At 37.2% G+C, this 13108-nt stretch overlaps 1 protein-coding gene across 1 annotated transcript in view; it reads right to left on the reverse strand.

The window, feature by feature from the left end:
- The window catches only part of LOC115440693, a 54463-nt gene that overhangs the window by 40577 nt on the left and 778 nt on the right, over window positions 1-13108 (reverse strand). The window lies entirely within an intron of this gene.

Raw genomic sequence — 13108 nt, forward strand, 5'->3', positions numbered from 1 at the left:
CCGGTCAATTTCCTTTTTATTCCGTTGAAAGCTTGTTCGCTTTCAATATCCCAGTGCCATACTATACCCTTTTTTAATAATCTATGCAATGGAGTTAACAATGAACTAAAATTCCTAATGAATTTAGCATAGAAATTAACCATTCCCAAAAATGATCGGAGTTCACTAACATTTTGTGGTCGATTTAGCTTTAATATAGCATCGATCTTTGAACTATCGGCCTTAATACCATCCTTTGATACGACAAATCCTAAATACGTAACCTCTTGTGTAAGGAAAACACATTCTTCCAGAATTTTAACCCGTGGCTGCATAAGCGCTTGAAAACTTCTTCGAGGGCAGCTAAATGCTCGCTCCGTGTTTTCCCACCAATAATAACGTCGTCCAAGAATACCTGTACATTCGGTATACCTTGCAACAAATTAGTCATAATACGTTGGAACACTCCTACGCTTGATGCCAACCCGAAAACTAGCCTATTGTAGCAGAATAATCCTCGGTGAGTATTAATTACGGTATATTTTCGAGACTCATCTAGTTCTACTTGATTATATGCATGTGATAAATCTATTTTACTATAGAATTGCGACCCGTTTAAACCTACTAAAACGTCCTCAATCCTTGGTAGAGGGTAACGATCGATCAGCAAAACCGGGTTCAGGGTCGCTTTGTAATCAGCACAAATCCTCAATGTACCGTCAGCCTTAAAACAGGCACCAGAGGAGAGGCCCAGTCGGAGCATTCGATGGGCTCGATGACGCCGTCGCGTAGCATACGGTCCAACTCCGCGTCGACGCGCTCGCGCAGTGCATACGGCAGCGGCCGCGCACGATGATATATCGGCGCCGCCCCCTCTCGCACCCGCAACGTCGCCCTTCCGCCCGTGTACCGTCCCAGCCCGTCACTAAATACTTCTTTATATCTGTCGAGAATGCAACATATTTCTTTATTAACATGAATATTACTATTTCCCTGTATCCGATTACAACTAAACAGAGGAATGCTTATCTGTAATTCTGCTAACCATTGTCTACCTAATAACGACGTCAGGCCACCGTCAATAATAAATAATTCGAGCCGCTTATTGACATTATTAAAATTTACATCTGGTGTTATAACGCCCAAAGGCTTAATTTTAGAACCGTCATAAAATCTTAATATTGTATTATCATTCTCGATGGGTAAATGAGTGAAAAGTCTGTCATACGTCTTTTTACTTATGCATGATATGGCGGTACCTGTGTCAATTTCCATATTAACTTTAGTACCTTCAATACATATTGGTAAACTTACTGCCTTATAATTATTTAACGCTAAGAGATTTAATTGCTCCTCGATGTTTCCATCCTCCTCTCTGCTACTGTTGTGAATGACGTCATATTCGTTGTCCGAAAACTCTCCAGCTTCCGCTCCTCCAAAGTAGGTGCACTCCTGCGACATTTGGGCCGAATCCGCATTTTCCGCGGGACACACCCGTCGCAAATGACCAATTCGGTGGCACTTGCTGCAAGTGAAGTTCCGGAATCGACAAACGGTGAAGGAATGGGACGTCCTTCCGCATGCCGTACATTTCCCGTACTGACGAACAGACGCCCTCGGCTCTCCGTACTGGCGACCAGACGCCCTCGGCTCTCCGTACTGTCGAACAGACGCCCTCGGCTCTCCGTACTGACGAACCGACGTACTCGGCTCTGCTGCTAACGCACCTGCTCCTGCGCTGCCGGCGCGTTCCCCCGCAGCTCTGGTCCGCATGCTTGGTGTACTGTATGATCCTCCTCTGCGCGCCCAACCTTTACTGCTCGTGTTTTGTTTCATCGCATGCATCGCCTCTGCCCCATTGGTTGACTCCACGATTGCTGCATCCCGTTCCGCCGCCTCCAAGGATTGTGCTAATTTAACCGCCTCAGCGAATGTTATTGTATCCTCTTCCGCAAAAGCCTTTGCCGAATGACGTCACTATTAAGACCACATATGAATTGATCGCGCAAATTTTCATTCAATTTTTCTTTAAATTTGCAATCCCGCGATAGTTTCTTTAATTCCGCAACAAAATTGGCTATGTCTTCTCCCGATCCTTGACGTTTTTGTCGGAATCGGTATCTTTCCGCCAACGAAGATGGCGTCGGCTGTAAATGCTGACGTAACAGTTCGCATACATGGGCGTATTGTAATTCAGACGGCTTACTCGGACTGGCGAGATTTACGAGTAGTTCATACGCCTCGTCTCCCATCGTAGCAATCAAAGTTGGTAATTTCAAATCATCCGTTACTTTGTTGACTTTAAAATACATGTTCAATCTGTCTATATAAGAACTCCATACCCCCTGACCGCACGTCAAACTCCCGTACTTTACCGATCGACATCGTTTAAATAGTACTATTGACACTATTTGCGCACAAGATATAATTGTCTACTAATTATTATTATAATTATTTTAATCCTCGTCGCCACTGTAATATCCTTTGGAGCGTAAAGAAACACAGCTAATAGTTGTTAGCATGGTTTATTTTCCACTGACGTATCCAATGTCATTCTTACAACCTCAGCCCATAGTGCCATAATACTCCGCATAGTTTGCATACACTACAATTTATGTGCAGTATCAGTTTGGAAATGTACTCCGTAAATGGCAATAGACTCATCCTACATGTAAATTGATAGAGTATAACGTGGTTGTGGCACTGCCTACCTCTGAAAGGCAAAAGTCGTGACGTTATGTTATAAACTAAACGAGTTTCTGTACATACAGTCCTAAGAAACGGGATCTTATCATACAACTATTTCAAACTTATTTCTTATAACAAGTAAAATGTTTGAAGTGAAAATATTGAGTTTCCTACGTTTCTTTCAGAAATTTGTTTTCATATTTCGATTTGTTGAACGTTCGGCTCCAATAAGTTTACTTCGAAGATTTAAACTATCAATTTCCTTTTGAAAAATAAGCGTGAATTTTTACCTTCAGGAATATTTTAAAGAATCTTTGTTAGCGCGCAGTGTGACATAATCATTTCTTTTGTACATTGTAGACATTTTGTGATATTTTTGTTATTGTTGCAACTATCGAATGTATAAGTTCTGGTACCCAAAGCCTTTATCGTCAACTAGTTTTTGCTAGCGGCTTTGTCCGTGAAAGAGTTTTATGTTTTTAAAGAGTTAGATATTTTCCTGAGATAAAAAGTGGCATATGTCCCTTTTAGGGCCACAAACTATGTCCATACATTTCATCAACATCCGATTGGTAGTTGTTAAATTTACCGCGTCCAGACGGAGAGACGCGTCAGAGAACTTTTTTTAATAATATTTAAGTATTAATTTAACTATATACTCGGATATATATTATGTCTGTTTACGTTTAACCGCCACGCAAACGCTGTTAGAAAAAATAGTTTAGCGATTTAGTTGACGCAAATGCGCACTAATCAATGTTAATTAATTTCCTAATTTAGTTTAAACTTTTGATCGTTGTAATTGCGAATATCAATTCGTCTCCATTTTATGTTATACATGTGTCAAGTTGACAGCGTCTACGTACTGTCTAAGTGTTTTCCCCCAAATACTATAGACATTTTTATGCTGCAAGTCTATAATTTGACTCGTACTTAACGTTTTTGTTAGTGGAGAGAAATCTGACACTAGCGCTAGAGGCTAATGGCAACCTTTTTCAAAGCGCTTCTAAGAGGCTAATTGTGAAAAGCTAGCGAACTTTAAGTCCTTCAAGAAACTTTAAAAACAAGGTAACAAAATGAGGTTTCTGAAAACAGTACTGGTCTACATCTGGATTAAAGAAAGGCGAGAGAAAGGTAAAAAAGATGATCGCATGAGTTGAGACTGTTTCTTCTGGATAAAATAGGGGTCACCCGAAGTGTAGGAGGGCCAATGCACAACTCGAACTGTTTCTCCTTTTGAAAGGTCCATTTGTAGTTAAAACATACATCTCACCTTTATTTCCGAAGGGGTAGGCAGAGGAGACATCCTCTTCTCGTCATGTGTGTTCCATGACGAGACGGGAGCGAGTCTGTCACCACATGTGATACTGAGTAGAAGAAACCTATTATTAGTTTACCCGACCCGGGATTTAAATCTGAGACCTCAGGGCGCTTTCGTACCGTACAATACGACTACTCCACTGAGGCAGTCCTTCGAAGATTAACTGGCAGAATGATTGTGCTGATTCTTTACCATCAATTTTGTTGACTGTCGTGGTATAATTGTCTCTCGTCAATTGACATTATTTGAAGCCATTTTTTTACGTCCTCTGCAAAATGACCCCACTACACATGATGGTAAGTGGGGTCCAATAGAATGTCGTCTGACGAGAAATGATTACCCCTCGGCTGTCGATACAATTATCGGCCTGTTGGAACCGGATATGCCTGATGGAACCAGGCTACTGTGACAGGTTTTAACACCTTGTGTACGGTGGTCGCTATCCGGGCGGATATGAAATAAATCGTACCACCAACATTGACCATTAGGTGGAGTGGTGTAACGCCTGAATAAAAATTCCTAATATTTAATATTTAATATTTACCTTCAGTAAATATGAAATATTTTTCCATATCAAAACCTTTTTAAAAGCTTCCAAAGGTATTTTACAAAGTTTTATATTTCCATTGAAATGTTTTTCCAATAAATTTATCGAATATGTTGAAGGTAATTAGAACTTGATAGGTTTCTTTTAGCTCTATTCAAACCTAAAACGAGGTTCCTCAATTCGTCTTGGAATATTTACATTGAAATTTAATGAAATAATTTATTAAAACTCAATATGAACTCTATTCCCAGTTCGGAAAGCAGTTCTCATCAGAGAAGAACAGGTAATAAACTTCGGTGTTGCTCTTTTTAAAATCGGTTTAGTCGCGGCTATTAATAATATAATTACTTAGATGTTGCTCGTGGCTAACTCCACGTGACAGATCTCTCTCACTGGAAATTAAAACTCTACTGAATTTTCGGGAAAATTTAGCCTAAGGAAAAGTATTCTACCTCTGAGTTAAACGTTCAAAAGCGTTTTGTGTTTTCTGCATTTACTTCTAACGGACACTTTCCTAAACTTTCGCGTTCATTCAATTATCAAGTAAATTTTATTTGACAGTTATCTTATAAAACAGCTAATGTTGATAGTATTAATTTTATTATTATTTATTTGAGAGCAAGAGCCTACAAGGTGGACGGACGACCTGGCTAAGGTCGCAGGAAGTCGCTGGATGCAGGCCGCTTCCAACAGGTCGACGTGGAGATCCTTGGGGGAGGCCTATGTTCAGCAGTGGACTTCCTGTGGCTGAGATGATGATGATGATTTGAGAGCATAGATTGGAATGATTTTTTTTATACTGGCATAGAAAAGTTACCTAACTGCCCATGATGGTAAGTGGAGTGGGGTCCAATAGTGACGACTGACGAGAGATTCGATAGTCGACTCAATTATGCCGGCCTGTTGGAACCGGATATACACAGGCTGATCCCAGAACGCGACACACTACCATCAGTCACTATGGCGGGTTTTGTACTTTTGTAATCGGTGGGCTATACATTTATGTGACCAATAACGTTTATTCAGAAGTTGTGAAAAATCTGAATCTAATCAATCTTAATTATAAATATACAAAACAGTTCACTTTTAATAGAAAGTTCGTCAACTAAAATAAACCTACGGCTTCTAATTTAGGGAAATCAATGCGCCCACACGAATCCACCTAGATTTCAACGAGCGAACTCGACGAGGAAACAACTTTGCTTTTTACAATTAATGATGAGGTATTTGCGGATACCCATTTTAGATTCTACAGGTTAAATCTAATTGTGTATGGTATTCGTCATTCGTGACAGGTTTGGAAATCTTTGGCTGGTCATGATGATGATTCGTCACATTGGTTTGTGCGTCAATAAAATAATATATAGCTGACGTGAAACACCGACGCTCTATGAAGTCTGCAGTCGCTGAACACTCTGAAGGAAGCGCCAATCATTATCTGCGATTAGACAAGCCACAAATCCTTGCCAAAGAACACCGATTCTTGCCTAGGATGATTCGCGAGGCTATTGAAATTAAAAAAACATCCTAATTTCAATAGGGAAGATGGTTGGAAGCCTGCACAAGCCTGGGATCCAGTTCTACATTTAATTAAATCGGAACCCAAAAGACCGGCTGCCAGATTTCAAGACACTGTGAGCTCATTATGCGTAGATCGGACCATCAAGAGCTAAAAAATTTAAAAAGTTCTATAATTGTAAAATGTAGGTAGATTTTGTAACTTTGACTTTACGGATGAACAACACCTCAGTCCCCCCCGTGACCATGAAGGCTGCAAAGTCTTCGAAACGTCGGTAGAAAACTAAAATATAAAAAACCGCGATAAAATCCGAAAAGTGGTTTAATTTTAAGAAGAAAACGATTAATTTATTTCTCATTGATCCAGCAAGCTATGTTCATTGTGCTCAAATCAAATGAGGTTCATGAGCACATTTAGTGGAAAACATTTTGAGAAGTGGTCATGTTTATGAAAACATTATCACTTCTCAAAATGTTTTCCACTAAATTCGTCTGACGCCATTCATCATCAAAACCTTAGCGCCTAGAGGTCTGACTCGAAACATAAATAATGTATGAAGCATTAAAACGAACGAAATCGTAAACCAAGGTTTCTGTTTATCTCAAAATCAAATTACATTTGCAGTAGAAATCAATAATCGAAAGGTACTAAAATGTTGGAAGTAGAATTTGATGGTAGTTTATAGTAAATTCATTGGATACATAGATTTAAGTTTGGATACGAAAAGTCAACAGAGCGTATAATTAATAGTTTAATAGAAGAAATCATCGGTTCACTGCAAGAACTCACTATTGAAAAAATCACTCAAAAATCATTAAGTACAGTTTATAACGCTCTGAACATAATATAATATTTAACATACTCACTTGGTTTTAAGAATAAAAATTATGTCTACGATGATATAGGGAAAACAATAAAACTACAAGTGGCTTATTTCATACTTTTGTATTTGTCAGTTAATGAGTTTTTGCAGTAAATCGACCAAATATTTATTTTCAGAAGGCAAAGAACAAGCATGTAGGAGTAATGAAGTTTTGAGGACCATCCGTAAACATCTACAACTCTAGAGAATGTTATCTAAGAAGCCAATAATATCAGCTCTGTATTGTATACTGTCCCACTGCTGGACACGAGCCTCCTCTAATACTGAGAGGGATTTGGCTGTAGTTGACCATGCTCTCAGTGCGGGGTGACTTCCCATACCTTCGAAATTCTTTTGAAGAATACTTAGTATGTACGTAGGTTTTTTCATGGGAAAGTCAAATATAATTGATAAATAATACGTAACTTGAATTCAAAGGTGCGTCGTTTGAGTTTTTTGGACCTTGCGCAACGTCGACTCGGCAGACTATTTCGTTCCTAACTCGTATTGTGAACTTATTATTATAATACACAGATAAAAGTTTATATGCAAACGAACCTTAACTAACAAATTATAAATATTATTAGAACAGATTTTAGCGTAAGTCATGATCAAAATATTTGCTAAGATATATTTATACTTCGAATTCATTCCTAATACATAAATTAATCTACTACATTTCTATATCCTTATATAATAAAAATACCTTTATTTGCGTAGGTATGATTTGATCTATTTCATATCATTCTTGAAAGTCGTTACCGAAATGTATTTTATATTTATTCTCTATCATTAGTTCAATAAAAGTTACTACAGCATTTTCTGAGAAGTCTTGTTCCCGAGAAAAACAGCAAAGCAACCGCTTCAAATTACCAAATATCTATTGCTCTCAAAATTATAAGGACTTCAAAGTTCTCGGATGAGAAATGAATAAAATCGAATATATTATGTCTATGTGAAAGTTCTCCGAACAAAACTAATCAGACCAAAATAAAATATAGCCTGTAAAAGTAAGGATAACGGTTTCTTAGTAAAAGGTTTTGGAATCAAAGAAAATGGCCGGGACTAAAACTAGCTTTGTGTTAATCCAAGATATGACCTACACGTGTATTAAATGTCATCCAAATCCGTTTATTTGTTTATATACATATATATACTTCTACCATACCATCAAAATATATAAATATTCAATAAATTTCACAATTTCTTTTATTTATAATATTAAGATAAGATGGCTCAAGTTTACGAAATTGGTTCTGAGTTGGTACTGCTGTTTTCATTTGGCCGGCTTAACAATTAATGCCTCAGGTCAACAAGTATAGAACAGTATCACGGTGTACTTATTATTTACTAGATTTTACTCGCGGTTTCGCCCGCGTTAACAAGCTCTTCTAGTATAAAAGTCCCACTTTATATTTTCTTGGGATAAAAGTAGCCTATAACACTCCGTAGTAATGCAGCTTCCTTATTTAGCGAGTGGCGTGGTCAAACAAACTAACTTTTCAGCTTTATATGTTAGTTTACTGGTAAGTAGAGTGGAGTCCAATAGAATGTCGACTGACGAGAGATGATTACCTCTCGACAGTCGACATAATTATGCCGGCCTTGGAACCGTATATACACAGGCTGATTCCGGAATGCGATACACTTACGTGGGCCACTATGGTGGTTGTGCCTTGTGTACGGTAGTCGCTATCAGCGCAGATTTAAAATATATCCTACCAACAGCAAAGAACCTATCAATATTCTATGCAGCATTTCCCTACTGCTTAAAATAGGTACTTTTATTACCATTATATTAATAATATGATTATGATCATAAATCTTTTTGCGTATTTCCCATTTTCTTATATTTATTGTGCTCTTCCAAAATTCACACGGAACCCTAAACTCCTCTAATTCCATAGTCCATTCCATTAAATTATAAGCTACAATACAGATGTAGCTTTCGGAAAAAATATTTCATTATTTGCCGTCAATTACCAAATTAAAAGAGCAGCGAAATAAGACTCGGGCTTTAGACGAAATTCCTTTTAAAACATTTATTATTTACTATAAGGTTCAATTTGATGATATCCTTGTATATTTCGTATGGTTCAGATTTAATTTATATATAAATAGGTTTTTCTTGTTGTTCTGGCTGGTTGAAAGTACTTTTAGGTTTATGGTCGAAACATAAGTTAATATTGATGTTAATTAAAATTGCCTATTGGTATAGTCTAGAATAGTAAACGTATAACGTATTCCTTGGTTCTAGATTTAGTGTCATTTGATTATACATGAAAGATCTGAATCTAATTCTGAAATATTTCTGAACGAACCCAACTTCAAAAGTCACATTAGTTACATCTCTATCTACCCGTTAAAAGTTGAGTTTAAATTGTTATATAGGAGTTCCACCTCTATCAACTCCTCCTAAGTAATAAGTGTGAATATATTATATGTTGTACAGGAGAGTTCCCGAAGCCAATTTCTACTTCTAACGAAGCGTATTTCATACTAGACCTTTCGAAAAGTGGACGCCAATTCATCTTATTACTACATCAAAGGACATAATATCTTAGATCAAATGCTTTGAATATAAAACAAACAATAAACTTAGTAATATAGAAGGCCCGTGGGTGAATGGACAATCAAGTCAATTAACATCTTCTGGAATTATAGTCCTAATAGGAATGCAAAATTGGGGGAAATTTTTGGATATCTTTTTGTAAATAATTTTCGATAAAATTAAAAAAAAACCATGACACAAAAAAATTACAAACAAAACAAAGAAAAAAGAAAACCATAATAATAATTATAAAACATACACACGTAAACAAATAGACGAAATAACAAGGAATATAGGTAAACGAACTTGTATCGTTCCGATTGTCTCGAACGTGAGAAAATCATAATATAAAAAACCGCAATAAAATCCGAAAAATAGTTTTATTTAGATGTTTATCATGGTCATAAACATAAAAAATAATAGTGTACATTAACAGTTAAGAAGTAGAGTATACTACTAACCTTCAGTCACATCGAATACTATGTATCTCAATCATAAAAATAACCTCCAATTATTCTTGTCAACCAAAGTTGATGACAAATTCTAAGGACAAAGTGGCAAGTCAACTCAGAAGTCACGTAGGCCTTTTAAATACGTGACATTTATTACAAAAAAAGGCGACGTTGGATCATTTAGCAATTTTGAGAGAAATGGAGCGGATCGGTCATCATTCACCTATCTTGAATTGAGAAAAGTGACGGCTAAGGGATCTTTATCGAATAGTTTACGAGACTACCCCTTACACCCACCACTACAAACCCGTAACTGAGAAATAGTTCTTTTATATTATCTTTTTTTCACTTCCCTATAGCAACGCGGGTGGGAAAATTATGAACTACAAAAGATCGAATGTCTGAATGGTTTGCGTTTTTCGCGATTAGGTGCCTATTTCTCAACAAGAGGACATTTGTGTCATTATGAGTGCTAGACAAGTGCCCACATCAAAATGGAGTAATGATGACCAAATTTAAGTCACCTGTGGCGCGCAATATACCGCCTTACTAACAGTGAACGGATGGAACAATTTCGGTAATTATTTTTTTGTTGTGTTTATTATTGTTAGGAAAAGGTTCTTATGGAGGAAAAAATTAAGGAGTTTGAGAGGAAAAGAGAAGATTTAACATAACTTAACGATAATATAGTTAGTAATTTGTTTGAAATAACTGTCAGCGATTGACAAAAAGTAATATTTTTTTTTAAATATACTAACTTGAAATCTATGTTCATAGTTAAGACAGGAAACAACCCGATTCCAGTTGGATTTTCTTTATGTAGAATCTAATTATCATCAGAAGTATTTGCAGACCGCATTTACACATACTTATAAGTACGTGTAAATTGTGACGGGTGAAATTCACCTTTCGGAATAGCGACGGACTGCCAAGACGAATGTCCGCAGGTTCAAATCCCAAGGGCACACACCTCTGATTTTTCTAAAATCATGTGTGTACTCTTTGTGAATTTATCGTTCGCTTTAACGGTGAAGGAAAACATCGTGAGGAAACCTGCACATCTGAGAAGTTCTCTATAGGAATTTCGAAGGTGTGTGAAGTCTACCAATTCGCACTAGGCCAGCGTGGTGGACTAAGGTCTAATCCCTCTCAGTAGTAGAGGAGGCCCGTGCTCAGCAGTGGGCAAGTATATAATACAGGGCTGATATTATTAATAGCGAAAGATGAATTTTACCCGTGCAATAGCACTATACACATGTTTGAGTTGCAATCCTTCATTTTCAATACTAAATGAGACTGACATGGATGACATCGCATGGTCCACCCACTCTACTTTGTGAGATGTGTTGAGATCAAAATTTGCCTTCATTCGGAAATATAGATGTCGAGTGCGACTGACACTCTACGTCATGTCAAACATGTGACAAAACGATAACGTATTGATCTATAGTAGATTGCCGTATCACGATAAAAAATACATACACACACACACACACACTCAACCCTTTCATCCCCGAAGGGGTAGGCAGAGGCGCAATCGGTGCATTCTTTTCACCGTGTGTATTTCGTTCCACGGTAATTACACCGTAGAACTATTACGGGGTCAAGCCTGACGCCATATCGGGTATAAATTCCAGACATTTTCCCTGACTCGGGTATCGAACCCGGGACCTCAGCACTACAGTCGTACCCTAATAAAACTACGCCACCGAGACACTAAAAAAAATATTTCGTCATATACCACCAATGAGCTTTTGTTATGGTATTTGATACCATAATCGAAAGCTTTCATACACATCAATAGAATGATAAACTGAGAAGGAAGTTGTTTTCACCAGAATTAAGGAAAAACATTTTCTTTATACGAGGAAGTTATTAACATCGTTAAGTAATACTAGCAGTACCGGCTTTTATCAATTTATTACCTTATACTTCCGTTTCCGCGTTTAATTCTTTTTTCAATATTAAGTTTTACGCATTGCTTCATGATAAATATCCGTATATATTCCAAAACGAAATTTATTTGTGTTTACGTCGTTCCAGTCTATTACTCGTTAATTTCAGGATTCTATGTAAGTAAAATTATTATTTTAGGAAATTTATCAAATATCACATATTTTGTGTAAATCCTTCACCTAAATAGGATTTGCTGGAGGTAGGAAATATTTTATATCCGTCCGGATAGTAACCACCGTACACAAGGTGTTAAAACCCGCCATAGTAACCACGTAAGTGTAGCGTTCCGGGATCAGCCCGTATATATCCGGTACCAACAGGCCGGCATAATTATGTCGACTGCCGAGGGTAATCATCTCTCGTCAGTCAACATTCTATTGAAGTCCACTTCACCTACCAGTGCAGTCACTTTGCTATGCACATATTAAAAATATACCAAACGTTTCAGCCGTAAAATATATGAATGTTTCGAACTAGTAGCCAGCTTTGAATGTCAGACAGACAAATGAAAATTTCGCGACAGGATTTCGATGGCGCTCTACATATGGATGTCTAAAAGTAACAAAATAGAAACTAAAATAGCATGACATTTTTCATCACATTTTTTTACGTGCCGATGCCTCTGTGACGTAATACGGTACGACTGCAATAATGAGGTTTGGGGTTCGATGCCCGGGTCAGGCAATCATATTGGGTTTTTTTTATTCAATTCCAAGTCTAAAATAAGTGCTCGATGGTGCGATTGGCTCGCCTAATCATATCAAGGGATTGAATAAGCACGGCGGGAAATGGGTACATTAGTTGCGCCTCTGCCTACCCCTTCGAGGATTCAAGGTTTGTATGCGTTATATGCAACGTACAGAAAATTAAGTCTTTGTAGATGTATTAAGAATAAATACTTATTTATAGTAGGTCGGTAAAGTAATATTAAATAAATTTTATATTGGCATCAGTCCAAACTCAGACGTTTCTTTGAAAGGCTTAAATGTTCATTATAAAGTGCGCTGATGATATAGTCTTGAATGCAATGTTTTTAATTTAACTATTGTTTTAATTACCAGCATAATAGGATATCGCTTTGTGTATTAAAATGTAGTTAGGTAGCAATATATTGACTGCTGCCAAGCATTGTTCAAGAACTGCTGTGGTCCAATTTGTTCATTTTTTATTTGAATTAGGTTTATTATTGAGCATTATAAGACAATAAAAAAATTACCGAATGCTTCAGTAGCA

This window comes from Manduca sexta, chromosome 20, assembly GCF_014839805.1.
Source record: "Manduca sexta isolate Smith_Timp_Sample1 chromosome 20, JHU_Msex_v1.0, whole genome shotgun sequence".
Lineage (NCBI taxonomy): Eukaryota > Metazoa > Arthropoda > Insecta > Lepidoptera > Sphingidae > Manduca > Manduca sexta.